Raw genomic sequence first — 26,360 nt, forward strand, 5'->3', positions numbered from 1 at the left:
GGCAATCGAGAACGAGGGACTGCCTAAAGTGCCTTTTCGATAAATATCTTCAAGTCGCTTTCTTGATGTACACACTGGGTAATTTCTCAAAATAAAATACCCAACACCCTCTCAGTTTCCATCTATTATCTTGTATTTAACTACAGTGCATTAAATTGCATTGCGACTTCCCATTGAATTCCCAAAAGGCATTTAATGCAATTCGTTTTTTTGTGGTGATCCATAGTCCATGATACTTTGGATGAAGGTCGCATGCACTGTCATGAGCCATGAGGGGATCAGAATGGACTTCTCTGCGAATGCCTTAAAAGACAGTTTGACAATGTGGTCTACCCAAGCCAGGTTGTGAGAGATTGTGAGGTCAAGGATCTCCAGGAACTGCACACCTCTCCCAAGGGTTAGCCAGAGCCATAGATTGGTGGGTTGAAAGCCAATCCCTGTATAACGACAGTGAGAGCATGGGGGTTTCCCCTGTATTTTAAGACTTATTCCAGGTAGCCGACCAATGATTTTTTTTCTGGATTTAGAACTGGAAGCTGCTGTAACCTAGCTCCAAAAGTGTGGCATACTGTTCTGCACATTAGTGAAAATTAGAGAACTAGCCAGGGAAGCAGAGGTCATTTCCTTAGAACATAAGGTCATCCCCAAAAAGCTGCCTTGGAGATCTCAAAACAGAATTGTGACCAAGAACAACTCGTTGTTTGCATTGAGAGAAAATCTGAAAACTTCTTGTCCATAAGTTTGAGTCGATGAGTGGATGGAGGTGCTGTGTAATGGACATGTCTGTCGGGTGGAGTATTTATTGCTTAGTATATTGTTATATAAAGCGATTTATGATTGAAGTTATTAGTTTACGTTAATACTTCAAATAAAAGTAGTAATTAGATAAGTTTGAATAAGGATATTGCATTGCTGTGTTGACTAACTGTCTGGACACAACTTTGAGGTTGTGGGTCCATTCATGTTGAGTAATCCAATGATGTGGACCTGCAGTCAGGTTTGTGGATCTGCCGTTTGGAGAGGTTCTGGGCTGAAAGGATCGAAACCTCGATGAAAAACGGTGCCCAGCTGATGATTCGGACAGTTGGAAAAACCAGACATTAGCTTATAGGTTAAGGTTATAACTTCAAATATAAAATAGTATTTACAAGTACTTACAAGGACATAATATATCTATGTATGTGTGTTTGTATAGGTGCATTTATATGTACATGTGTATGTATATGTATGTATGTGTTTATATAAATATATATACATGTATATATTATATGTGTGTGCGTGCGTGTATATTAGGTGCGTGTATATGTGCGTGCGTGTATATGTGCGTGCGTGTATATGGTTTTGCAATAAAAGACTAGTTAATTACACGACAACATTCTAGCCTGCAGTAGTCAGTTATTTCTTATTAAATGTAAAGATTAGCTCCCTTCCCATTATGTAGTAATTAAAACAGATATGCGTTGAGTTAGGCAGGATTTCAAACCTCCCGGTGGTTGAACGAAGACGTTTTCATGTGCAGGGAGGCGTGGCTAAAAGAACAGTTCACGTGATCAACCGCGACAGTGGTAGGCGGGGCATAAAACCTTCCAATGAGGGGTCGTGGAACATTCCAGAGGGAGACAGGGCTGAATAACCGCACGTGACAAACCTCGACCAATGGGAGGCCGTGGAACCTTCGAGAAAAACATTCCACCCAATAAAGGTCGTGCCCATCGTCATTCAAGCTCTCTCTCCTCGTCCGTCCTTCAAGCTGGCTGTCCTACGTGCTGGTTCGGCCGCGCTGCACTTATCCTTCGTCCTCAAGCTGGTCCATCATCCATGCTGACCTGACCTTCAAGCAGCGGATCCTCCTTCGTGCGTTTGCCGGATCGAACCGTGCACCACGTGCGGGAACCGTCGGACTCGAGTGAGCGTCCGCACGTCTCCCGGTACGAGTTTAACCAGTGTGATTCATTCCCTGCGTGAGTGTGTAAGGCGCCTATGTTGGGATTTAGATAGGTAAGAATTGTTAAGTCTGATTCTCGTCCTTTATCTGTGCTTTTTGTAAATAAAACGTGTACATTTTGTTTCCTTTCAACCTGCTCGTGTGCGTCCTTTCGTCTATTGGCCCAGCATCGTTCGAAACAAATTTGATTGCTCGATTCGGTCCGTATATCACACAGGATAACGCCACGACCCACACCATGCGATCCGCTCGGCGCACGATAAGGTGTGGGAACATGAAGGTTCAATCCCCGGTCTTCCCGGCCACGTGGTCTCTCAAGGTATTCGGGTCGTGACCGATAACACTTCGACCTGTGATAGGGAGATTGGCAATTGAAGTTGCTTCACAACCTGTCGACCGCGAGTTTCGTCACGGCCGGCGGCGGCCTGTTGGCCCAATGTCTGAGGGGAACCGAGGACTTCACCCCACCCCCCCTTAGTACGTCGACAGACCCGGGATCCGCAACAATATGTGTGTGTGTGTGTGTGTGTGTGTGTGTGTGTGTGTGTGTGTGTGTGTGTGTGTGTGTGTGTGTATATGTATGTATGTATGTATATATGTATATATATATATATATATATATATATATATATATATATATATATATATATATATATATATACATATACATACATATATATATATACATATATATACATATACATACATATATATATACATATACATACATATATATATACATATATATACATATACATACATATATATATACATATATACACAAAGAATTAAGTTAAGCACCCCTACACAACGAATTAAGGTAAGCACCCCCTAATATATATTCTTTGTGTATATGTATACATTGGCATATATTCTAAGGTATGTGAGATCAAATAATGATTGGTATGACATTAGCAATTATCCATTGATGAAATTGAGTGATCAAAGTGAAAAAAAGTGATTGGTTGAGTCAGTGATCCGATCACGTGGGTCCTACACACGTTATTGACGCAAAGATCGCTAGAGGTCTTCTCAGAACAATGACTGTACGTTAGAAAACATAAACGTCATCCACACTGTCCGTGATGGACCTATAGCTCCATACTTAAATTGAGGTGAAAATATGCCTAAAATTCCCAAAAAATTTCACCTTAAATTATTCAGAATAAAATATTGAAAACGGCATGATTGTTATGTTTTTATGTGACCATAATATCACTTCTCCAGAAAATATAGCAATATCATGGGTATATTACACTGTTATGATGACAACAAACCTGTAATGTGCGAGGTTGTAAAAAAACGGGGGGGGTGCTTAACTTAATTCTTTGTGTATATATACATATACATATATATACATATACATATACATATATATATATATATATATATATATATATATATATATATATATATATATATATATATATATGTGTGTGTATATATACAGACTTGGCATTTAATATGGAATTTTTTTTTTTTTTTCTTGACTTGGGTTTACTTTCTTAACTCAGTATATCAATCTGGTGAGTTTCTTTTGCACTTTGGTGATTTATTTGTTAAAAGAACCATGTCACTGATTGTCTGTCGCAGCAAGAAGTCAACAACAGGATTATATCACAGGTGGCGTGGCAAAATGTACGGACAGGTGCATTTGATGATTTGATTTGCTTCACAGTCGGGTATACAAGGGTTGTTGCGTTCTGTATTAGTGGAAAACAACTGCTGCACGTCTCCAAATGTTATTGCCGCTTCCTCTGGAGATGGTCCGTCAACTCGACAATGCTGTTTGTCATGGAGTGGTGGCTTTACGAAATTACGGCATGAAACGGCGTGCTATTGCTCAGCAGTATGGCATCACTCAAGGTCAGGTGTCAAAGATCCTGAAACGAAATGCTCAGAGGGGTGTCCCTACTCCAATACCGAGGCCAGGACGTCCCCACAGAACCACAAGGAGGGATGATCGCCAGCTGCACCGGTTAGTCCGCAATGGCCATACCAAGTCAGCTAATCGGCTTAGGGCTGAGTGGCAGCAACTGACAAATGTGCCTGTATCCAGAAGGCTAGTCAACCAACGACTGGTTCAAGCAGGCTATCGTGCCAGGTGTCCCCTGAGAAAGCCACGCCTGACCAGACAACACCGCCAGCGCCGATTGCAGTGGGCCAGAGAGCATCGTCAATGGCAGCGAGGACACTGGAATCACGTGATCTTCAGTGACGAGTCTAGATTTCTGGTCTATCGTCAAGATGGCCGTGTCCGAGTGCGCAGACAAGTGCATGAAGCCTACATCAAAGATTGTATAGTGCCAAGAGTTCAAGCTGGAGGTGGTCGGGTGACCGTTTGGGCTGCTTTTCATGCAGGGGGCAAAACTGACCTGGTTGTTCTGAATGGAAACCTGATCCAGTTCAAGTACAGGGCCATTCTGGAATAAACATTGCTTCCATTTGCTCGTGCAGCCTTTCGAGGAAACTTTGTCTTCCAAGATGACAATGCACGGCCTCATCGTGCTCGCATGATCCAACACTTTCTTGCTGACCGTGGTGTAGAGCATATGGAGTGGCCTGCCATGTCCCTGGATATGAATCCGATAGAGAACTTGTGGGCAGAATTAACGCGTCAAATCGACCACTTGGACCAGCAGCCCACCTCTGTGCGTGAATTGCAGCAGGCTATTGTCACTGCATGGCAAGCGATTCCTGTCCAAACCTTGGCAAATCTCGTGAACAGCATGCCTCAACGTGTACGTGCTCTCCTGAATGCTCGTGGGGGTTACACAAAGTACTGAACTGTAATTTTACTGTCCGTAATCCCAGTCGTAATTTAACTTTTGTTTAAAAAAAAAAAAAATTGGGTTAATGTGCAAAATAAAGAGATACTTCTGGAAAACATACAGAAGTTTAACACAGTACTGTCCATGAATCGAGTTCAATATCAGTTTTCATCACTTTCAAGGATCAATTTATTTGTTTCTAAATGTCAAATGTGGTTTTTGTTTCTTTTAAAGGTCATATTAACAAAATCTAAAATAATTTCAACATAATTCCAATGAACTTTTGGTTCTAAGACATCTTGAAAAGTAAGTTCACCCCCACAAAAAAAATATTCCATATAAATTTGCTAAGTCTGTATATATATATATATATATATATATATATATATATATATATATATATATATATATATATATATATATATATATATATATATATATTTACATATATATACATATATATATATATATTTACATATATATACATATATATATATATATTTACATATATATATATATATATATATATATATATATATATATATATATATATATATATATATATATATATATATATATATATATATATATATATATATGTGTGTGTATGTGTGTATGTGTGTATGTGTGTGTGTGCGTGTGTGCGTGCGTGCGTGCGTGCGTGCGTGCATGTGCGTGCATATGTATGTATTGTTAATGTCCGGCTTCCTTCTTGTAGCTACAGTGCAGTAACTGGTCTTTATTTTGATTAGAAGAAAAATTGGAAAGAAACGCTGGGTGGCAGAAATGAAATCTGCAATTAAATACCGATTAAAAAGATGAAATTGTTAAACGTGCCTACCCTTCACAAATGCACTCCGAATGTCCCTAATAATATTAAATCTGATCATATTAACCCTAAATGAATCCCTTGAAGACTGTCACACTTAGTGGTTTATACACAACTCACAATAAGTTGGGGATATTGTGGGAGTGAGTTTATTTTTTTTATAGGGGTTAGGGTTAGGGTATTGAAATCAAGAATGCTGTGTTTTGTCACACTCATCAATAACCATAGAATTAGGACCAACAACTTTTTTCAACATAATTAATACACAAAATCAACCACACCGAAGCACCTGCCAATATCCCTAACTTATTGTGAGTAGCGTAATTACCTCAATCACCAAAGGCAAACGAAGGTTCTGTTTTCACCCCTACCTATTTGTCATTTGCGAAAATCGAAGACATTTCAAGTATATTGGTTGGTCGCACGTGTTATTCTGACTGTCTGTCTGACTGCCTTGAAGTAGAGGAGGGAAGGGAAGAGGAGGGGAAAAAGAGCAGTGTGTGCATGTGCGCACACAGGATTATGATAACAACCTAAGGTAGGAGGTCTAGCAGGTCAGCCAGCGCAGCACTGCTGATTGTTGACCTGAGTGACCCAAAATAATCAAGATGGTCGTACTCGCTCTACACCAGGCGGGCGGTGGTTCAGAAGCAAGGTTCAGTTTGGTGGTTTGAATGTGGGATAAATGGGGGAGAGCAGGTGGGGAAAGGTGTCGAGGTGGTGGAGATGATGCAGAGGAGGAGGTTGGAAGTGTTGTGTGTGCAGGAGACCATATGGAAAGGGGACAGGGGAGAGGAGGTTGGTACAAGGATAAAAGCTGTTGCATGTGGGTGGGGATGGAAGGAGTAATGCCATAGGATAATGTTATCGGAAGAGATTAGCCCGCAGGTTGCCAGAGTTGAAAGATGGGAGGGACGGATAGTTATAGTTATGGCATGGGTGGTGATAGAGGCAAATTGCGTGTTATGTAAGTATATGGGCCACAAATGGGAAGGAATGGGGGCAAAGAAGCTGTAATTCAGGGACATACTGGAGATGGAGGTGATGATGTGCATTGTGGAGGACGTTAACGTGCATGTCGGAATAGCAGAGCCAGCTGAAGAGAAATACATTGGTAAACTTGGTTGGGGAACAAAGAATAGAGTGTGTCAAGAACTGGTGGAGCTGGTGGCAAGGAATGCAATGGCCATAGCTGGTTCATTCTTTCAAAAGCGGGGAAGCCACAAGTTCCCTATAGGAGTGGACCGCACAGAACAGAACTGGATTTGGTGGTGGTAAAGAAGCGACAGCTGTGGAGGGTTCAGGATTGCAAGGCAGTGGTGTTTGTGGTGAGGATGAAGTAAAGAAGGGAGGTTAAAAGCAGGGATCAGAAGATTATTAGTTGGGGAAGTGTAGGACAAACTTTACCGTCGAGTACAAGGAGATGATGAGGACCAGGTGTGAGCAACTTAGCTAAGAAGCCGAAGGTTTGGAGGAGTAGTGGAAGAAGTACGGTAAGGCGTTTAGGGGAATTGGAGAAGCGTTGTGTGGAAGGACATCAGGAAAGCCGAAGGTTTGGAGTCGTGGAAGAAGTACGGTAAGGCGTTTAGGGGAATTGGAGAAGCGTTGTGTGGAAGGACATCAGGAAAGGGTGTATTGTTGAGGGATAGATGCCAGGTATGGTGGACAGAGGAAGTAGCAAAGGGCAAAGGCAGTTGGTGAAAAGGAGGTTTGGAAGAGGATAGAGAAGATCAAGGATTGAAGGAGGCAGCCGGATGTGGGTTTGCTGCACCTATATGGGCAGAAGAAGAAAGCAGCAAGGAGAACTTTGGATAAGGCGAGGAATGATGTGGAAGAGAAGTGTACAAGTTGGGAGAGAATGGTTGGAGCAAGATTATCTATAAATTGGCTCGTGACAAGGATGGGGATAGAAAGGAGATTAAGGGGGGTGGGGGGGGGGGGCAGTGATTGAGAATGGAGGTGGGAGGCTAGTGACAGAGAGGGGGCAGTATTGAAGGTGTGCGAAGGATATTTCAAACAGCTGTTGAACCAGGAAGGAAGCAACGGTGAGTTGGAGCTACCAATATATGTGGCGATAAAAGTGGAGTTGGTAGAGATTGCAGTGGCAGAAGTCGTTGCCAGTTGGACGAAGAGGTTGTTGAATGTATGCATAAGAGATGGGTCAATTCTGGAGGAGTGGAGGAAAGGGTTAATTGTGCTGATATGGAAGGGGAAGGGGGATGTTAAAGATCCGGGGAAGTACAGGGGCATTACACTCCTTAGTCATGCCATGAAAGTGCTGGAGGGGGTTCTGCACAGAAGGATAAGGAAGAGTGTGGAGGAGGAGATTGGAGAAGAGCAGCAGTGGTTTAGAAAGGGCAGGGGGATGACGGATGTGATGTTCATGCTGAAGTAGCTGGTGGAGAAGAGGTTGGAGGTGCAAGCTGAAATGACATTGGGATTTGTGGATCTGGAGAAGACCTATGACTGTCCCGAGAGAGATGTTGATGCCGACACTGAGATAAATGGGAGGGCTGGAAGCAGAATTTAGGTTGGTGGAAGGGGAACGATAAGGGAATGAAAGGAAGTTTTGGTTGGTCCTGGGATGTCGGAGGAGTTCAATGTGAACATCGGTTTGAGGCATGGAAGCGCTCTCAGCCCACTTGTGTTTATCATGGTGATGGAGCTGGTAAGCAGGAAGGTAAATATGAAAGATATTCTGGGGAGGATATTGTATGTGGATCTGATTGTTGTGGTGGAAAGTGGGAGAGAGATGGTGATGGCGACACTGAGATGGATGGGAGTGCCGGAGGTAGAAGTTAGGTTGGTTGGAATTTGAGAAACATGGGCTGAAAATGAGCATGTAGAATATAGAGGTGATGTGGGGTCATGCAGCAGAGAAAATAAATGAATATCAGGTTAGAGGAGAAGGCAATCAGAGAAGGAAATAGGTTTGAGTACCTAGGTGGAACTGAAAGGGGATGGCAAGTGAGAGGCAGTTGGGCAGAGGAGGATTCAGGTGGGCGCAAATGCATGAAGGAGGGTGGAGGGTGTAATGGCAGACAGAAGGATTTTTAAGGAGATTGAAAGGGAAGGTTTTGACGTCGTGTGTAACCCCGGCCGACCTTTATGGTCTGGAGATGGTGGCACTGGTAGAGAGAGAACAACAGAAGCTACAGGTATGAGAGAACAAGTAGGTCAGGAGGATTGTGGTGGTGAAGATGATAGATAGAAGTAGAATGGATGAACTGAGGGAGGAGATTGGTGTGCAGATGCGAATGATGGGGAGATTAGTGAAAAGCCAGCTGAGATGGACATGACATTTGGTGCGGCTGGGGGGGAGAGAGAATGGCAATTAGAGCAGATATGTTGGGGTGAGGGAACAAGGTAGGAGGAAAAGAGGTAGACCGCAGTTGAGATGGGAGGATTGTGTGAAAAGGGATACAAGTAAGGTGGGGGTGGTTGGAGAGTGGAGAGAGTTGGCTGAGGACAGAGGGGGGTGGAGGAGTATCATGGTCAATGCAGGGCGAGAGAATCCATAACTCACCCCTTAAAAAAGGAAGCGGTGAAGAAGAAAAACAAAATATGTATATCCATACTGTTCCAATATAGGACCGGCAGATAATATGTTCTAATAATATGTATAGGACTGGCAGAGAAGAGAACTGAGAAGGAGGTTGAGGAAGCGATAAAAGCAATGAAGAGTAGAAAAGCAGGAGGGCCGATGGGAGTTGTTGGAGGCAGCCGGATGTGGGTTGTGCGAGTTGTGGGAGATATGTTGAAGGCAGCGGGAAGTTGGGGTGTGAAGAGAATGACAGAGTTCTGTAATCTGGTGGTGAAAGAAGGCCGCATTCCAGTGGATTGGGAACAGAGTACCCTTGTCCCTCGATACAAGGGGAAAGGTGACCCTCTGGGCTGTGGCTCGTATCGAGCGATAAAGTTATTGTAGCATGGAATGGAGGTATTGGAAAGGGTGTTGGAGAGGAGGATAAGGAAGAAAGTGAAGATCGATGAAATGCAGTTTGGATTTATGCCAGGAAGAGGAACGACAGACGCACTTTTTACTGTAAGGCAATTGCAGGAGAAGTACATGAAGAAGGGGAAGAAGTTGTTTCTTGGGTTTGTTGATCTGGAGAAAGCATTTGATAGGGTTCCACATGAAGTAGTGACATGGGCATTGAGGAAGTTAGGAGTGGAGGAATGATTGATCAGAGTAGTGATGGCAATGCATGAGAGCGCGCACAGCTGTAAGGACGAAGGACGAGAACAGTGGTGAGTTTGAGGTGAAGGTGGGAGTGCAACAGGGTCGCTACTAAGTCCAATACTATTTGTAGCTGTGATGGAGGTGCTGGCTCGGAATGTAAAGGAGGGTTTACCGTGGGAGTTGTTGTATGCAGATGATCTGGTGTTGATTGCGGAAAGTATGGATGGACTGAAGGAGAAGATGAAGTGGAAGGAATGTAAGGAGACAAAAGGTCTGAAGGTGAATATCAGAAAAACGAAGGTGATGGCAAGTGGTAAAGCATGTGGTGAGGTGGAAAAAAATGGGAAGTGGCTGTGTGCAGGAAGGGTGTCGGAGTGAACTCCATTCAATGTGCAACGTGCGCCGAGTGGGTTCATCAAAAATGTAGTGGTCTGAGAGGGTCATTAACCAGTGTGACAGCTACATTCAAGTGTAAGGTGTGCACAGAGGGAGCTGCAGATGGAGGAAATGTTGAGTTGGATCTTGGAGACGGCGTGAAGCTGGAAGGGGTGAAAACATTTTGCTACCCAGGAGACATGCTGAATGGAGAAGGTGGATCAGACTTGGCAACAGTTGCTGGAGTGAAATGTGCATGGAAGAAGTTTCGGGAACTGAGTGGCGTGCTGACGAGGAGGGGAGTGTCGTTGAAGCTGAAGGGAAAGGTGTATGCTGCATGTGTGAGAAGTGTTATGATTTATGGGAGCGAGACATGGGTAATGAATGTGGAGCAGCAGCGAAGGCTGGAAAGGGAGGAGATGCAAATGGTTCGGTGGATGTGCGGAGTATCGTTGAGAGAGAGGAAGACAAATGATGAATTGCGAAAGATGATGGGAATAGAGCCTGTGATGGATGCTGTGAAGAGGAACAGGTTGAGATGGTTTGGTCATGTGTTGAGGAAGGATGAAAGTGACTGGTTGAGAAGAGTGATGGAAATGAATGTCGAAGGAAGTAGAAGACGGGGAAGACCGAGAAAGGCTTGGCTAAAGGTGGTGGAAGAAGAAATGCAGGCAAGGGGGTTAACAAGGGGCGATGCAGAAAATACGGCAAAATGGAGAAGATTGTCATGGGCCCGCAAGGCTAACCCCTGCTCCAGCAGGGAAAATGGCCTTAAACTGCCTGTTTTTTTTTTTTTTGTATATGTAATATGTTCTGCCTTTCAGAGAGCAACAAGTCAGGCCTTATCAGATATTCCCTAACACCCGGTTACGATGCTTGCTATCTCAGTCTGTGGTTGCTGTGCAGGAAGCAACTTCTGCACAATAAAGAATTTTTGACACCCTGGTGCTTGCTTGCATCCATGAATGGCCATCCTGGGCTACTTAGGGCATGGACCAACCAATTCTGTCATACCTTCTTTATATTTTATTCTAGTCTGCGTACTCTTTTTAATACCATGTGATGTTGATATTTATTGTTATGGGCATCGAGGATGAGGACCTGAGTCCCAAACGTCACTCCCGACGAAGTGTGTTATAGGGTGACCAATATCAGTGACCCTAAGTCCTATCCCCAACCCGCCGGGCCGAGGCCTGCATGCTGGCCGAGCGGTTTTTGGAAGCTTGAACTTTTGGCTTTGTGCAAAGAGTTTAAACTGCCACACTGGCAGCTCAGGGGAGCTTGCAACCCGATCCGAAAAAGATCAATCAAAAAAAATAAAATACAATCAATTTACTTCAAATAATGCAAAACGATACAATAATCAAATCATACAAGTACAAGTATGACAGACTTCATTAATTAATAATGACAGACTGAAACAATTAACACAGGCCACATACAACCGATACGAAAGGCCGACAACATCGCACACACAACACTCTATCTAACCCAGGTAAAGGAAGGTAAGCAAATTAATAAAATAATATTTGCAGGGAATTTAAATAAAACTGGATATGATGGTTATGGAAATGGAGTGGGGTTCAGGCCTGATTGAAGAGCAGCTTCATCAACGTTCGTCAGAGCGGGGCTTGGCGGGAACCAAGGTTCATCAACGTTGTGCAATCCCTTTCTCCTTTGATCCCTTTCCTTTCATCAACCTCCTTCTTACAACACAGAAAATCCCTCAGGAAGTCATCGAGGTCGACTCCTTGATATAGCACATGCCGAGCCCGTTCACAGCATGATGCATGAATCGGTTTTTCACCATCCCAAAGAAGTGCCTTTTTCCACACAATACGCTCTTTTTCCTTTTTGTCCACCTCCTTCATGCACAATGAATCCTTCAGAAAGTTCGTAGAGGTCGAGTCTCTCACACCAACGAGCTCACCGAGGCCGTTCACACCACGAGCAAGGATCGTGTTTTAACCACACCACCAAGAGCCACTCTTCTTCTGCTCTCTCTACCCTTTTCCCGCACTTTCTTGCTTGAAAGAAAAAGGGTTGAATCATTTCCAAAGCTGTTTTGTGCAACACCACCAACAGTTAAAATCACGTGGCATAAAGGGAGTGGATATGGGGTAAACTTCAAGAAAAAGGAAAAAATAAATAAGAAAAGGTCCTATTTGGGGATCCACAGCTGAACTGGCACTTCTTTGCAATACACCCAAAACAACACGACTCCTAAATGATTGACATTCCCACAAACGTAACAATATAAAGCATACTCTCAACAGAAGCAATGCTCCAACTCTATTATGACGACTGCTACTTTCATGGACATCAACCCACTCTATCATGTTTGGAGCCACATTCTTTATCAAACATAGCACATATCAGCTGTGCAACAAACTGTTCAGCAAAATACAAATATTGCACCAAATTCCACTTCACCTTTGCTTTCTCATTATAATCTCAAACCTCTCCTTGGCAAAAGACCACGATATTGTATGACCCTTCTTATAGACCTGCCCTTGATTCTAGCACACAAAACATGCAACATTTAAGCAATTTTGCAGGTATTACAAATATAAATGAGGGGCAAATGAGATGCAAGAATGAAACAGAACGGCACAGCCAGGTTGAAAAGTTTACGTTTGGTACCCCACTGATAGGCTGAATCTGCATCCGGACCATTCGTCCTGCTTGTTCTTGTTATCTACCCTAGTCCGCCTAGTCCTGTTATAATCCATGCAGAACTTCTTGAGATATCATGCTGTGTATCATTTGTAGCCCCATTTCTCAATGGTGAAGAATCACTTTTTAGAATTCTCATATCCAGATTCCCATCTTCACCAAAATCAAATCGATTCGTCCTCGTCACACACCCAACCTGTCCACCTTTTTTCTTCTGAATCGATCCATAACTTTTTAAAATATGATGCTACACATCAGTTTTAGCCAGATCACTCAATGGTGAAGAATCACTAAAAGAACTCTCAGATCTTTATGAGATATCCTGCAGACAAACAGATAGAGGTGAAAACAACCTCCGTCCACCTTTGGTTGCGGAGGTAATGAAGGCAAAACACCAAATATCAAAAATGCTCCACTCTGAAAGATAAAGTTCACAGTGAGAATATTTGCTGGAAGAATCCTTAAGCACACAATGGCAAACAACCTAGTGCATTCGTTTTATTTTTATAAGTGCAGAGTTTATATTAGAACATTCTTACAAAGAAGGCAAATGGAGACTAAGCTTATCAAAAGTTACTAATAGCATTCACAAGCTGATTTCTTAGTTCATGCCAAGTGCAGCATTTCTAACTTCCCCGTTCATTCAGTCTCCGTTCAATCCAGTTACGGTGAGTGATGTCGAGAGTGGTTCTGGCACTGTCAAATGATGGGTTACTTAAATCCCTTCATTATATGCCTGTATAGCCCTCATGGATAAAATTAATTGATCAAACGGTCTTGAAAGAGCAAATAATGTCTGAAATTTTGGACGGTCTTTTTATGCAAAATATTACAGTCTCGTGCTTGTGGCACCAAAAAGTGGTGTATGACAAGCAAATGCTACACCGAGTCGGGTGATGCCACAGTAAGGCCACCCTTTGCAGTGACGCAGTACTCCAGACTGGGAATTTTAACAATGAGGTGGTGGGCTGTGAAATGGAATTTTAACAGAGATAATTTGGCCAATCATGCTTGTGCTTCATCTACACATCATCATTTGATCCATCAAAATTACTTATTTATTACCAGCTATGCACAAGCACCAGTCTTAACATTAACCTAATCTAATTTAACATCCACATCCCTGAAAAACTGCATGTGGGGAATTTGGGCAGGGTATGACCACACATAGTCACATATTCCCACTCAATTTTTCAAGAGATACCATGGGATTTTTTTTTTAATGTCACTTCCTAAATGCAGATGGCCCAACAGACTTGACGTCCCCAACTGAAGGATGGTAGTGCCCCCAAAACAAACCACCCCTACAAACACCATCACAATGTTTTATCAAGTCAATTTCGATCATATCAGCGACTGGTGCCAAATTATACCACTCAATGGTGAGCTCATGACCAACTGAGATATCGTCACCACACTGCTCATCAGTATTATTGTCAACTCAATATTCCATGGTATAATCGTGTTTAAAATCAAACAAGAAGGCCAATTGCTTTGCAATACATGTCCCCCTACTAGTCCCAATGAATGTTCTTGTTCCAAGCACTCAGCAATTGAGCCAAATAGAGTAGGATAAATTGTTTTAGGTATGCAATGCTAAAGAAAAAGTTGCACTTTCTCTACCTTATCATAATAAAGCCATGTACCAAGTTTCAGTTCAATATGGTAAAGATGTATGTACCGACTTTATTCATACTTCGCACAAAGCCAATACATGATGGTTTACATCGGCCCACAATACATGAGGGTTTACATAAGCAAAGCACATCATTTTGTTTCACGATGCAATCAAAGATGGCCGACTGGCAGCCATTTTAGCTGTAAAAAAAACCCCGATATTGAACACGTCTTTAATCATTTCTCGTTCATGCATTTACGGACCTTGTTCAAACTTTGCACACAGATAATGAATGATGGCTTACATATGCACGTCATTTATTTTGGAGATGAGATCCGACTGGTGGCCATTTTGTTACTTAAACGTGTCCCCAACCATTTCTTGACATGCATGGACCATTATATTCAAACTTGGCACAAAGACAATACATGAGAGTATACATATGCAGAAGATTTTGTTTTGTAATCTGACAAAAGAAGGCCGACTGAGAGCCTTGAACGACGTACAGCAAAATTACTAAAACCACAGGGGCTATGACATTTTATGTCATTTTTCTTTCTTCTTGTTCTATCCACCCTTTACACTCGCGTTATCCTCCTAACCCAGTGGTTTTGCACATCTGCATTCTGCAGCCTCTGTTATTACTTCTCTGTTGGTGCAACAGTCTCCAGACTGTAAAGGTAGGCCGGTGCTGGTAAAGGTAATACGCGAGAACTTTCCCTTTCAATTCCCTTGATATTTTCTAGTCTGCTATGAGGCTCTCCACAAGCACTCACCTGCATTCTCCACAACCTGTGCATTTACCATCCTCGGTCACCATTCTACCGAGACGCTCGAATCTGCTTCACTGTCAAATCCTCCCCTCAAAATGGATGTTCCGTTCCTTTCTCTGCTGTCCATCCCAAATTAACTCAGTCTTCTCAGGGCTCATTCTCAATCCTCGTTTCTCAAGCGCATCTTTCCACTCCTCCAATTCCTCCTGCATTTCCTCCCTGCTCCCCACCACAATAACCAGATTGTCTGCACATATTAACATTCTCAGAATGCCTCCATTGTCGACCCTCCTGCTTACCAGCTTCTTCTACACAATAAACAGCAGTGGACTGAATAAACTTTCCACCCTCAATTTGATGTTCCCACTGAACTCTTCGGACAAGCCCTGACCAACTGAAACTCAACTTTTCATTCCCTCATAAATATCTTCCACCAAATATCTTCCACCAAGCGGGAAAACTTCCGGCTCCTCGGACGAGTGAAGCGTACTTCGAGCTCTCCACGGCATCGAAGTTTAAGTGTTTTCCCATTCTTGTCTTTGTCAAATTTCCACTGGTTATTTTGCTGTGTACGTGTTATTGTGTGTTTCTGGTTGGTATTGGTTTGTAATTCGTACAAACTTGTGTGTAGTTAATCGTTTTCTGGGTCGTACCTCGTGCGCGGCCTGGTAACTTGGGGCTTCCCTCCCCCCGTTGGTGTTTTGTCGATTTGGGTTCTTTCCTTCACTGTATTGCTTGTTTCTTTTATTTTATTTTCTCCCCCTCACCTCACCTCCCTCGACAAAGAATTCTATATTGATTCTTTCTCTCCTCCCGGACACGTTTGTTCGCTCTCCTCCTCGTCTCGACTTGTGCCCCGCCCCCTGTATCTCGTTTTTCTTCCGCCTCTGCTCCTTCTTTCTCAAATCCACGTTCTCGCTTGGAGACTTTTCCCAGATTGTTTTTCATGGTTTTCATGGTTCTGTTTGGATGTTGTTGGAATATGTTTAAACCGCAGCCGTGATGCTGACGCCCCCCCCCCCCCCCCGAATTTCCATGTTTTAAACGTTTCCTAGTGTGTATCCTGGTCAGAATAGGTACACCGTATCCCTGCGTGTCGTAAGAGACGACTAAAAGGGTTGGCGTCAGGAAGGGCATCCGGCCATAAAAACATTGCCTCAAAAAGAGAACCATGACAATTACAACTACATATGGGCAGGGTGCAGCCCGAAGTGGAGATCGGTTTCTGAGGTTTGGGACATGGAATGTAGGGACAATGACAAGGAGATCAGGAGAAGTGGTGGAAGTATTGGTCAGAAGAAGAGTGGACATATGTTGTGTGCAAGAGACGAGATGGAAGGGGAGTGGTGTGAGAATGGTGAAGGGTAGGCAGGGACAGAAATACAAGTTTGTGTGGCAAGGGTGCCCGGAGGGCGTGAATGGTGTTGGTGTCCTGTTTTCTGAGGAGTTCGTAGACAGTGTGGTGAGTGTGACTAGAGTGAGTGATAGGTTGATGATGGTGAAAATGATGATTGGAAAGCTCTTGGTGAACGTCATCTCGGGATATGCTCCGCAGGTTGGTCGAAGCAATGAAGAGAAGGCCAAGTTCTGGTGTGCGATAGAGAAGCTGATGGAAAACGTGAAAGATGAGGAAGTTGTTGTGGTGGGAGGAGACCTGAATGGACATGTGGGAAGGAGTATGGATGGTTTTGAGGGAGTTCATGGGGGTTACGGATATGGTGTGAGAAATGGAGAAGGTGAAAGGATTTTGGAGTTTGCTGATGTAGCTGATTTGTAATACTCAGTTCCAGAAAGAGGATAATAAGCTTGTTACATACACGTCAGGTGTGTCGACGACAACCGTTGACTACCTGATGGTGCGTAGGCGAGATAGGGGGCACCACCGGGACACAAATGTGATCCCGGGGGAGGAGGCTGTTTCACAGCACCACTTGGTTGTCTGCGACATAAGGGTGAAAGGCGCGAGGGGAGCTCGGCGGGTGAAGTACCAACCAAGAATGAAGGTGTGGAGGTTGAAAGAGGTGACAGTAAGGGAGGCATTAAAAGAGAGGCTGAGTAGGGTAGAGGATGATGTGGTTGAGCTTGAAAGTGGTTGGATGTCAATGAAAGCTAGTCTGTTGGGAGCCGTTGGTGAGATATGTGGATGGACAAAAGGACCACCGAGGCACTCGGAAACATGGTGGTGGGATGATGAAGTTGGAAAGAGGATCGACGAGAAGAGGAAGAAGTTCAAGGAGTGGCAGAAGGCGAAGGGTACGGGAGCAGAAACAGCAGAGCATGAAAGTTATAAGGCAGCCAGGAAGGCTGCAAAGAAAGAGGTAGCAAAGGCGCAGGAGGCATGTAGGAAAATGTTCGGAGAACGCTTGGATTCGGAAGAGGGTCAGAAAGTAGTATTCAGGATTGCAAAGCACATAGCGAAAGAGAGGTGTGATGTGATGGGGGTGAGTTGCTTGAAGGATGAAGTGGGACAAATCGTTGTCGACCCAGAGGGAATTAAAGGAAGATGGAAAAGATATATGGAAATGCTGTTGAATACAGAGAATGAATGGGATGGCAACATAGAGAGTAACCCAGTTTTAGGACCGGCAGAGACGATAACTGAGAAAGAAGTTGAGGAAGCGATAAAAGCAATGAAGAGTGGAAAAGCGGGAGGGCCGACGGGAGTTGTGGGAGATATGTTGAAGGCAGCAGGAAGTTGGGGTGTGAAGAGAATGACAGAGATCTGTAGTCTGGTGGTGAAAGAAGGCCGCATTCCAGTGGACTGGGAACTGAGTACCCTCGTCCCTCTTTCCAAGGGGAAAGGTGACCCTCTGGAGTGTGGCTCGTACCGAGCGATAAAGTTATTGGAGCATGGAATGAAGGTATTGGAAAGGGTGTTGGAGAGGAGGATAAGGAAGAAAGTGAAGATCGCCGAAATGCAGTTTGGATTTATGCCAGGAAGAGGAACGACAGATGCGCTTTTCATTGTGAGGCAGTTGCAGGAGAAGTACATGGAGAAGAGGAAGAAGTTGTTTTTTGGGTTTGTTGATCTGGAGAAAGCATTCGATAGGGTTCCACGCAAAGTATTGACATGGGCATTGAGGAAGTTAGGAGTGGAGGAATGGTTGATCAGAGTAGTGATGGCAATGTACAAAAGAGCGCACACAGCTGTAAGGACGAAGGATGGGAACAGTGGTGAGTTTGAGGTGAAGGTGGGAGTGCGTCAGGGGTCGGTACTAAGTCCACTACTATTTGTAGCTGTGATGGAGGTGCTGGCTCAGAACGTAAAGGAGGGTTTACCGTGGGAGTTGTTGTATGCAGATGATCTGGTGTTGATTGCGGAAAGTATGGATGGACTGAAGGAAAAGATGAACAAGTGGAAGGAATGTATGGAGACAAAAGGTCTGAAGGTGAATATCGGAAAGACGAAGGTGATGGCAAGTGGTAAAGCATGTGGTGAGGTGGAAAGAACAACTGGGAAGTGGCCGTGTGCTGTGTGCAAGAAGGGTGTCGGAGTGAACTCCATTCAATGTACAATGTGCGCTGAGTGGGTTCATCAAAGATGTAGTGGTCTGAGAGGGTCATTTACCAGTGTGGCAGCTACATTCAAATGTAAGGTGTGCACAGAGGGAGCTGCAGATGGAGGAAATGTTGAGTTGGATCTTGGAGATGGCGTGAAGCTGGAAGGGGTGAAAACATTTTGCTACCTCGGAGACATGCTGAATGGAGAAGGTGGATCAGACTCGGCAACGGTTGCTCGAGTGAGATGTGCATGGAAGAAGTTTCGGGAACTGAGTGGCGGGCTGATGAGGAGGAGAGTGTCGCTGAAGCTGAAGGGAAAGGTGTATGCTGCATGTGTGAGAAGTGTTATGATTTATGGGAGCGAGACATGGGTAATGAACGTAGAGCAGCAACGAAGGCTGGAAAGGGTGGAAATGCGAATGGTTCGATGGATGTGCGGAGTATCGTTGAGAGAGAGGAAGACAAATGATGAATTGCGAAAGATGATGGGAATATTGCCTGTGATTGATGCTGTGAAGAGGAACAGGTTGAGATGGTTTGGTCATGTGTTAAGGAAGGATGAAAGTGACTGGTTGAGAAGAGTGATGGAAATTAATGTAGAAGGAAGTAGAGGATGGGGAAGACCGAGAAAGACTTGGCTAAAGATGGTGGAAGAAGAAATGCGGGCAAGGGGGTTAACAAGGAGAGATGCAGAAAATAGGGCAAAATGGAGAAGATTGTCATGGGGACCGCAAGGCTAACCCCCGCTCTGGCAGGGAAAATGGCCTTAAAATGCATGTTGTTGTTGTTGTAAACCTCTGCTCCTGGCAATCCATCCATCTCATTGTTGCCATCAACATTTCTCAGAACAGTGTTGTAAGCTTTCTCAAGGTTCACAAACACCATTTGAACTTGCATCTCCAACCTCTTCTCCACCAACTGTCTCAGCATAAACATCCCATCTGTTGTCCCTCTCTCCTTTCTAAACTCCAGTTTCCATATCATTTCTTGCCTTGTCCACCCACAATTCTTTGCTGCTTGTTTCTTCTGCCCCTACAAGTGCATCCAGTAACCCTCCTCTATCCTCTTCCAAACCTCCTTCTCCCACCTACCTTCACTACTTCCTCCACCCACCACACCTGGTTTATATTGCTTGACATTGTACCCTTTCCTGATGTTCTTCCACACAGATGATGATCTCCTCCTCCTCCTCCTCCTCCTCCTCCTCCTCCTCCTCCTCCCACACCCTCCAGTTCCTCATACTTTGCCTTCATGTCACTTGATAGTCTTCTGGGCCACAGTTTTGAATTCCTTTCTCTTCTGCATACCCTCAAACACCACAGACTTGTGCTGGTTTTTGACATGCTCTCCTTCCACTACGTTGCAGTCCTTCATCCTCCACACCTTTTGCTTCCTATAAACAAATCCAATTCCGTTTTGCACTGTCCTCTCCCATGTATGATGTTGTGGCCTTCTAGCTTCTGGGAGAACAAACAAGCAAACACAAAACCTTTACTCACCACCAGTTCCACCCTCTCTATTCCTTGTTCCCAATCCAAGTCGACAAAACATTTCTCTACACCTGGCCCCATTGTTGTGTGATAAACCTTGTGTGTGTTAAAGTCTCCTACAATGCATATAATCAATCAACTCCAGTTCAACCATTCCCATCATCCTCTAAAGTGCGTCCCGAAACTCCTGTTTTTCTGCTTCAGTCATTCCAGTCAGTGGCCCATACATAGACATAAACCACACCATTCGCATCTGTAGAAAGATGCCAAAACTGCCCATTCCTCCAATCTCTCACCAACTCCATGCTGATCTCTTCCGAAACTACAACGGCACTCGGTAGAGTACAAACCTCGGCCAGGATGAACAGTTAACGCTTCGTATCCCAAATGTTAGGCCGGATATGCATCTGGACCTGAACCAAACTCTCATCAGATTGTTCTCATCACCCACCCAACGCATCCACCATGTTTTGCCACAAACCGTCCACAACCTTTTGAGATATCCCGCAATGTATAGTTTTTGGCCCTATCTCTCAATGGTGAAGAATCAGTAGAAATTCTAGTATCTGGATCTTCACCAAAATCTCATCATTTTGTCGTTGTCTCACTCCGACTGACACACTGACACACACACACTGACACACACACACACACTGACACACACACACACACACACACACACACACACACACACACACACACACACACACAAAGTTTCATAAGAATCCATCCAAAACTGAGATATCCTGCTCAGACAAACAAACAAACAAGCAGACAGACAGACAAGAATACATAACCTCTGTCCATCTTTGGTGGTGCAGGTAACCGATTCCAACTCCATTACTTCTTCCATCTCCTCCTACCAATCTTTTCACTGTCCCCATTCCATTTGGTTTCCTGAACAAACATCATCTTTAACTTCCTTCTCTGCATCATCTCCACCACATAGACTCCTCTCACCTCGTTTTCATTGATCCCACATTCAGACTACATAGCACTCACATCTGTATCACAACTGCCCTGGCAGAACTAGTACAATCTTGGGATGGTTTGGAACCTTGTAGTCATTCATCAGCACTGCCCAGGCTGACCTGGTAGACCTATCCTAGCCTGCTGCTACAATCTCAAATGCGCACACACGGGCATGTATGAGTTTGGGAGTAAATGCACAAAGTTTACAAACGGGACAAGAAAATAAGAAGTAAAACTACATGAATGAATGAATGAATGAATGATCGTTTTAAGGCCATTTTCCCCACTAGAGCAGGGGTTAGCCTTGGTAAACATGTGTTTACCAATTGTTTAGTAAAAATTGTTTACCCATTTACATTTCAGTATTTGGTTATAAAAAATGTTTCCTAATACTCAGAATTGAGGCGATCACCAAAAAACATATTTTGCCCCGTTTACGGACGTGTGAACTTTCACCTCCTGATCTCTGGATGTCGCAAACATACCCAGATGTTTGCACTGATCGATCCTCTCCATGTCAAGGTCTATGCACATCAGAGGTGAACGGACCTTTCAAGCGTTTTTCACCAGTGAACAAGTTAATGCAAGTGGGCGGAGGCAGTGGATATAACTAACTAACTTGCTTGCTTGCCATCCACCGTTTGCCCTTCACGTGACTCGTGGTGGTCCCTCTCGGCTCTCCCCCCGTTGGTATTTTTGTGCACATAAGATTGTTCACGGTTCTGTTTAAATATTATTTAAATATGTATAACCTTTCCCCTTCAGTGTTTTACTCAGTGGTATTTTACAACACGCTGTTTTTCTTCCTATTTAAAAGGCTTTTCTCAATTTCCTCTCCAACTGATTCCACCTCAAAAAAAAGAAATTCAATATCTTATACGTCTCCCTCACTACATGGTCTAAATTCACATTCATTCCATCCCTCCTCCATCATTCTGAACCGGATTGCTAACTTGAAAATCACAACAAACCCAATTTGTTTTCAATGTTCGTCTTTCATTAATCATCCACTTTCTAAACTCCCCTCTTGCCCCTCCCATCCAAATCCCTACCCTTGCACCTACACTCCTAAACTCCCCCCTTGCCCCGCCACTCTTAAACTCCCCCCCCCCTGCCCCTCCACTCCTGAACTCCCCCCTTGCCCTTCCACTCCTGAACTCCCCCCTTGCCCTTCCACTCCTGAACTCCCCCCTTGCCCTTCCACTCCTGAACTCCCCCCTCACTCCTCCCCTTCAAAACTCCCCCCCAACCCCTCCCATTCAAATCTCCCCCCATACCATTCCTCTCAAATTCTCCCTCCTCCCCCCTCCTCCTCAAAGCTGCCTCCTCCCCACTTCGTCTCCCTTCTATCTCATACCTCCACCCCCCCCCCCCAACCTTCTTCTTTCCTCTGCCCCCCCTCAAACAACCCCTCACTGTGCCTCATCCCTTCACCTTCAAACCTTTCATCCTCCTCATCCTTCCCTTTCTTGGAACTCTTCTGCAATCGCTGACACACTAACAACTGCTCTCCCTACCTCCCCCTCTCTCTTCATTAACGGTATGGACCTCAAACATCCGGGGCCTTCGCTCAAACCTGACTGATCTCTCCATACAGGTTGCTTCTGACAATCCAGACTTGATCTGCTTAACAGAGACTTTCCTCTTTCAAGATGTCTCTGATTCCTTAATATCTCTTCCTGGTTACTCCCTCCTCCGGTATGATAGACCTGAGCCTCGGCCTGGTGGTGGGGTGGCTATCTTTATCAAAAACTCTTCCTCACTCTCCTTGCACTGCCCTCTCTCCTCCTCACCCCCAGGAGTACCTCTGGCTACGGCTTCCTCTCCGCTCCCACCTTTTGTTCATATGTGTTCTGTACCGTCCCCCAAACAGTGATGACTCCATCTACATTTCACTGTCTGACAACATGGACCAACTTCTATCCACTCATCCCAACTCTCTCTTCCTCATATGTGGTGACTTCAATTGTCATCATGCCACCTGGTTGGGTGTGGGTTCCTCTCTCACCAGTCATGGCACCTCAGCAAAGGACTTCTGTGACTCACTGGGATTGACACAATCTGTCAATTTCCCGACCCGGATCTCAGCCAATGGAGTATCTTCTCTTCTAGACTTGGTTATGACTAACTTCCCTGCTAATGTCTGCTGCTCTTCTTCTGCTCCAATCGGTTCTTCTGATCATGTGCTTGTCAAAGTGGACATCTCTCTGGCCATTCTCAGAGAGCCTCCTCAGCGTCGACAAGTCTGGCATTTCACTCAGGCCGACTGGGACGGTCTTCAAGCAGCCATCAATCGTCTGGATTGGTCTCCCATCTCCACTGCCTCTGACATCAATTCTTCCTGGGAATTCTTCCAAAGCAAACTGATCTCTCTCATGCACAGATTTATCCCAACTCGCCTTCAGTTGTCTTACCCTTCCTCCCGTCCATGGTACACTAAATCTTGTGGTGAGGCAGTTGCCCTGAAACAACTTGCCTTTGCCTCTTGGAAGGCTAATCCAACTGAAGGAAATCTCAGTTCCTTCCACCAAGCTCGGAACAAGTGTGTGTCTACCCTCAGGAGTGCCAGGAAGCACTATCTCTCCTCACTCAAGAATGAACTCTCAAACCTGTCTCCTTCCTCCAAATCCTGGTGGCGTCTGGTCAAATCCGTTTCTGGTGTTTGTTCCCCCTCCATCCCCTCCCTTACCTCAAATGGCCACACAGTTGACATCGCACGTGACAAAGCCGAATGCCTTAACTCTGTGTTTGCCTCAAAATCCTTAGTCCCAAACCCATCTCTCTCTGTTCCCACCTTTCCCAGTCGAACCAAACTGCTCCTGGACTCTGTGACCTTCTCTCCTGACAAGGTGGAGGAGTTTTTGTCCAACCTCGACTCTGATTCTGCAACTGGACCAGATGGCATCAGCCCACGGGTCCTAAAATCCTGCTCTGCCGCTCTATCTCACCCTCTCTCTGTTCTTTTCACCCTATCTTTTGCTCAAGGTCATCTGCCAGCATCCTGGAAATCAGCAAACATTACCGCTTTACACAAAAAAGGTGCAAAAACAGATCCTTGCAACTACAGACCAATCAGCCTGCTCCCAATTATCAGCAAAGTCATGGAATCCATCATTGCTTCGGATATGAAATCTTTCCTCTTCTCCAATGGCTTGATCTCTGATCATCAATTTGGTTTCAGACCAGGTCACTCTACTCTGGACATGCTGCTTCTGCTGTCTCAACAATGGATGGAGGTCCTCAATGCCAAACAGGAAATCAGAGCTGTCTCCCTTGACATATCACGTGCCTTCGATACGGTCTGGCACCCAGCTCTGCTCACCAAACTCTCCTCCTATGGTATCCATGGAAATCTCCATGCATGGCTTGCGGACTTCCTCTCTGGTCGTAGTCAACGTGTGGCCCTGAATGGATTTCTCTCATCTCCCCTTCAGGCTGGAGTTCCCCAAGGCAGTGTGCTGGGCCCTGTGCTTTTTCTGGTCTTTATCAATGATCTCTCCGACTCTCTGGAAAATCCTCTGTATCTCTTTGCTGATGACTCCACTCTCTGCCGCTCCATTCCTCTTCCCTCAGATCGGCAGTCTGCAGCCTCCTCACTCTCTGAAGACCTGGACAAAATCACAGACTGGTCAAACATGTGGAACATGTCTTTCAATCCTGACAAATCTCACTCTCTTACTATGTCTCTCCGAAAAGATCGACTGGACAACCCTCCCATCTACTTTCTCAACAATCCTCTCCAAGAAGTTCTGTCGCTCAAGCTTTTGGGTCTCACCATCTGCCATGATCTTTCTTGGGAAAACCACATTTCCAAGCTGGCCTCCAAAGCCAGTCGCCGACTGGGCATCCTCCGTCGTGCGAAGTCCTTCCTAGGCACACCTGAGCTCCTCACCACATACAAGGCTTTCATCCGCAGCTCAATGGAATACTGTTCTCCCCTATGGGCTGGTGCTCCTGCCTCACACCTGGCTCGGCTTCACGCTGTTTAATCCAAAGCTTTCAGAATCATTGGAATCTCCCGCGATGAAGCTATCTCTGAGGGCCTTTCACTCAATCACCGCAGGCAGGTAGGTGGTCTTTCTGTCTTCTACCGACTCCTCTCCGGCCTTGCTCCCCCAGCTCTCTCTGTGCTCTGTCCCCCAAATATTCCTACAGGTCGCACAAGATCTGCCAGCCACCCTCTGATGGTTAAACTGCCAAAATCTCGGCTCTCTGCTCACCTTCACTCTTTCATTCCTCTTTCCTCCCGCCTCTGGAACAAACTCCCACACTCACTTCAATCACACTCCTCCCTCCAGGTCTTCAAAACAGCTGTTCACCACCATCTCTTATCTTCCCCCATCCAAAACCTTGATCTTTTCTACCCCCACTAATTCACCCCAGATCCACCTTGTTTGAAATTCCAACTTCTTTCCTGGAAGTCTTGGCAGTGTCCATATGTTTTATACCTCTCCCAACCCCCCCCCCCCCCTTCCCATGCCTCCCCCCCCAAAGCCCTCTCCCTCCCACAGTTCTCTCGATGTCTCCATGTCTCTCGGTCCCTGCTCTCAAATGTTGTTTGTGTCCTTCCCCCTCTCTCCCCATCTTGTCTACCGCTCCCGATGTTATTTGTTTTGTGTGTCTGTCTTTCTGTGTGATTAATGTTCGCTCTTTCACGAGCCTCGATCTTGTATACAAAAAAAAAAAAAAAAAAAAAAAAAAAAAAAAATCATGTGCACATATTTTTCCTTTTAGCAATAGATGCAAAAATCCTTTGCATTTGTGCAATTCAGTCTGCCTTTCCTATCGTTCATCTCAGTCAGGGTCCTTTGGATCAAGTGTCAATCCGTATAATTTGTATCATCTTTCTATCTTACATAATCTATATTATAATATGAAAGATCTAATTTTTCATGCAATAATGTGACATCAGCTGTATAGATTAACGTCTTCATATAAAGTAAGCAAGATACTTCAAAAACGCATCCAGTCAAACAAATCAATAGCCTCTTGAATATCAACCCAATGTCACAACCAATACACAACCACACTGAAAATAGTCCACAAGCTCAGTTTGAAAACAACCTTCTCACCCTTATGTGCGCTGCACCAATGGCTGTGTCCAACATCCAGGGTTTTTTTGTTTCTGAATCTGCAAGGTGATGGAGTGCACCAGATAGTAAGACACCTTCTCCAAGAAGATGACTCAAAAATGAAAACATAATAGAGGCAAAACCAATGGGACGGC

The 26,360-nt window shown here is 44.7% G+C and overlaps 1 protein-coding gene across 5 annotated transcripts in view; it reads right to left on the reverse strand.

The window, feature by feature from the left end:
* Nucleotides 1-26,360, reverse strand: part of LOC137430191 (solute carrier organic anion transporter family member 4A1) — a 144,043-nt gene that overhangs the window by 109,201 nt on the left and 8,482 nt on the right. For 3 of the 5 annotated variants that reach the window (XM_068120844.2, XM_068120845.2, XM_078780395.1), the window contains one exon: nt 26,206-26,264. The exons of 1 other annotated variant lie outside the window; for it this stretch is intronic. The gene's annotated coding sequence lies outside the window, so the exon portion shown is untranslated. Of the gene's footprint in view, nt 1-26,205; nt 26,304-26,360 lie in introns of those variants that run through there. One more of the 5 variants, XM_068120846.2, reaches the window with a different exon arrangement.

This window comes from Myxine glutinosa, chromosome 6 (assembly GCF_964187855.1).
Source record: "Myxine glutinosa chromosome 6, kmMyxGlut1.1, whole genome shotgun sequence".
Lineage (NCBI taxonomy): Eukaryota > Metazoa > Chordata > Myxini > Myxiniformes > Myxinidae > Myxine > Myxine glutinosa.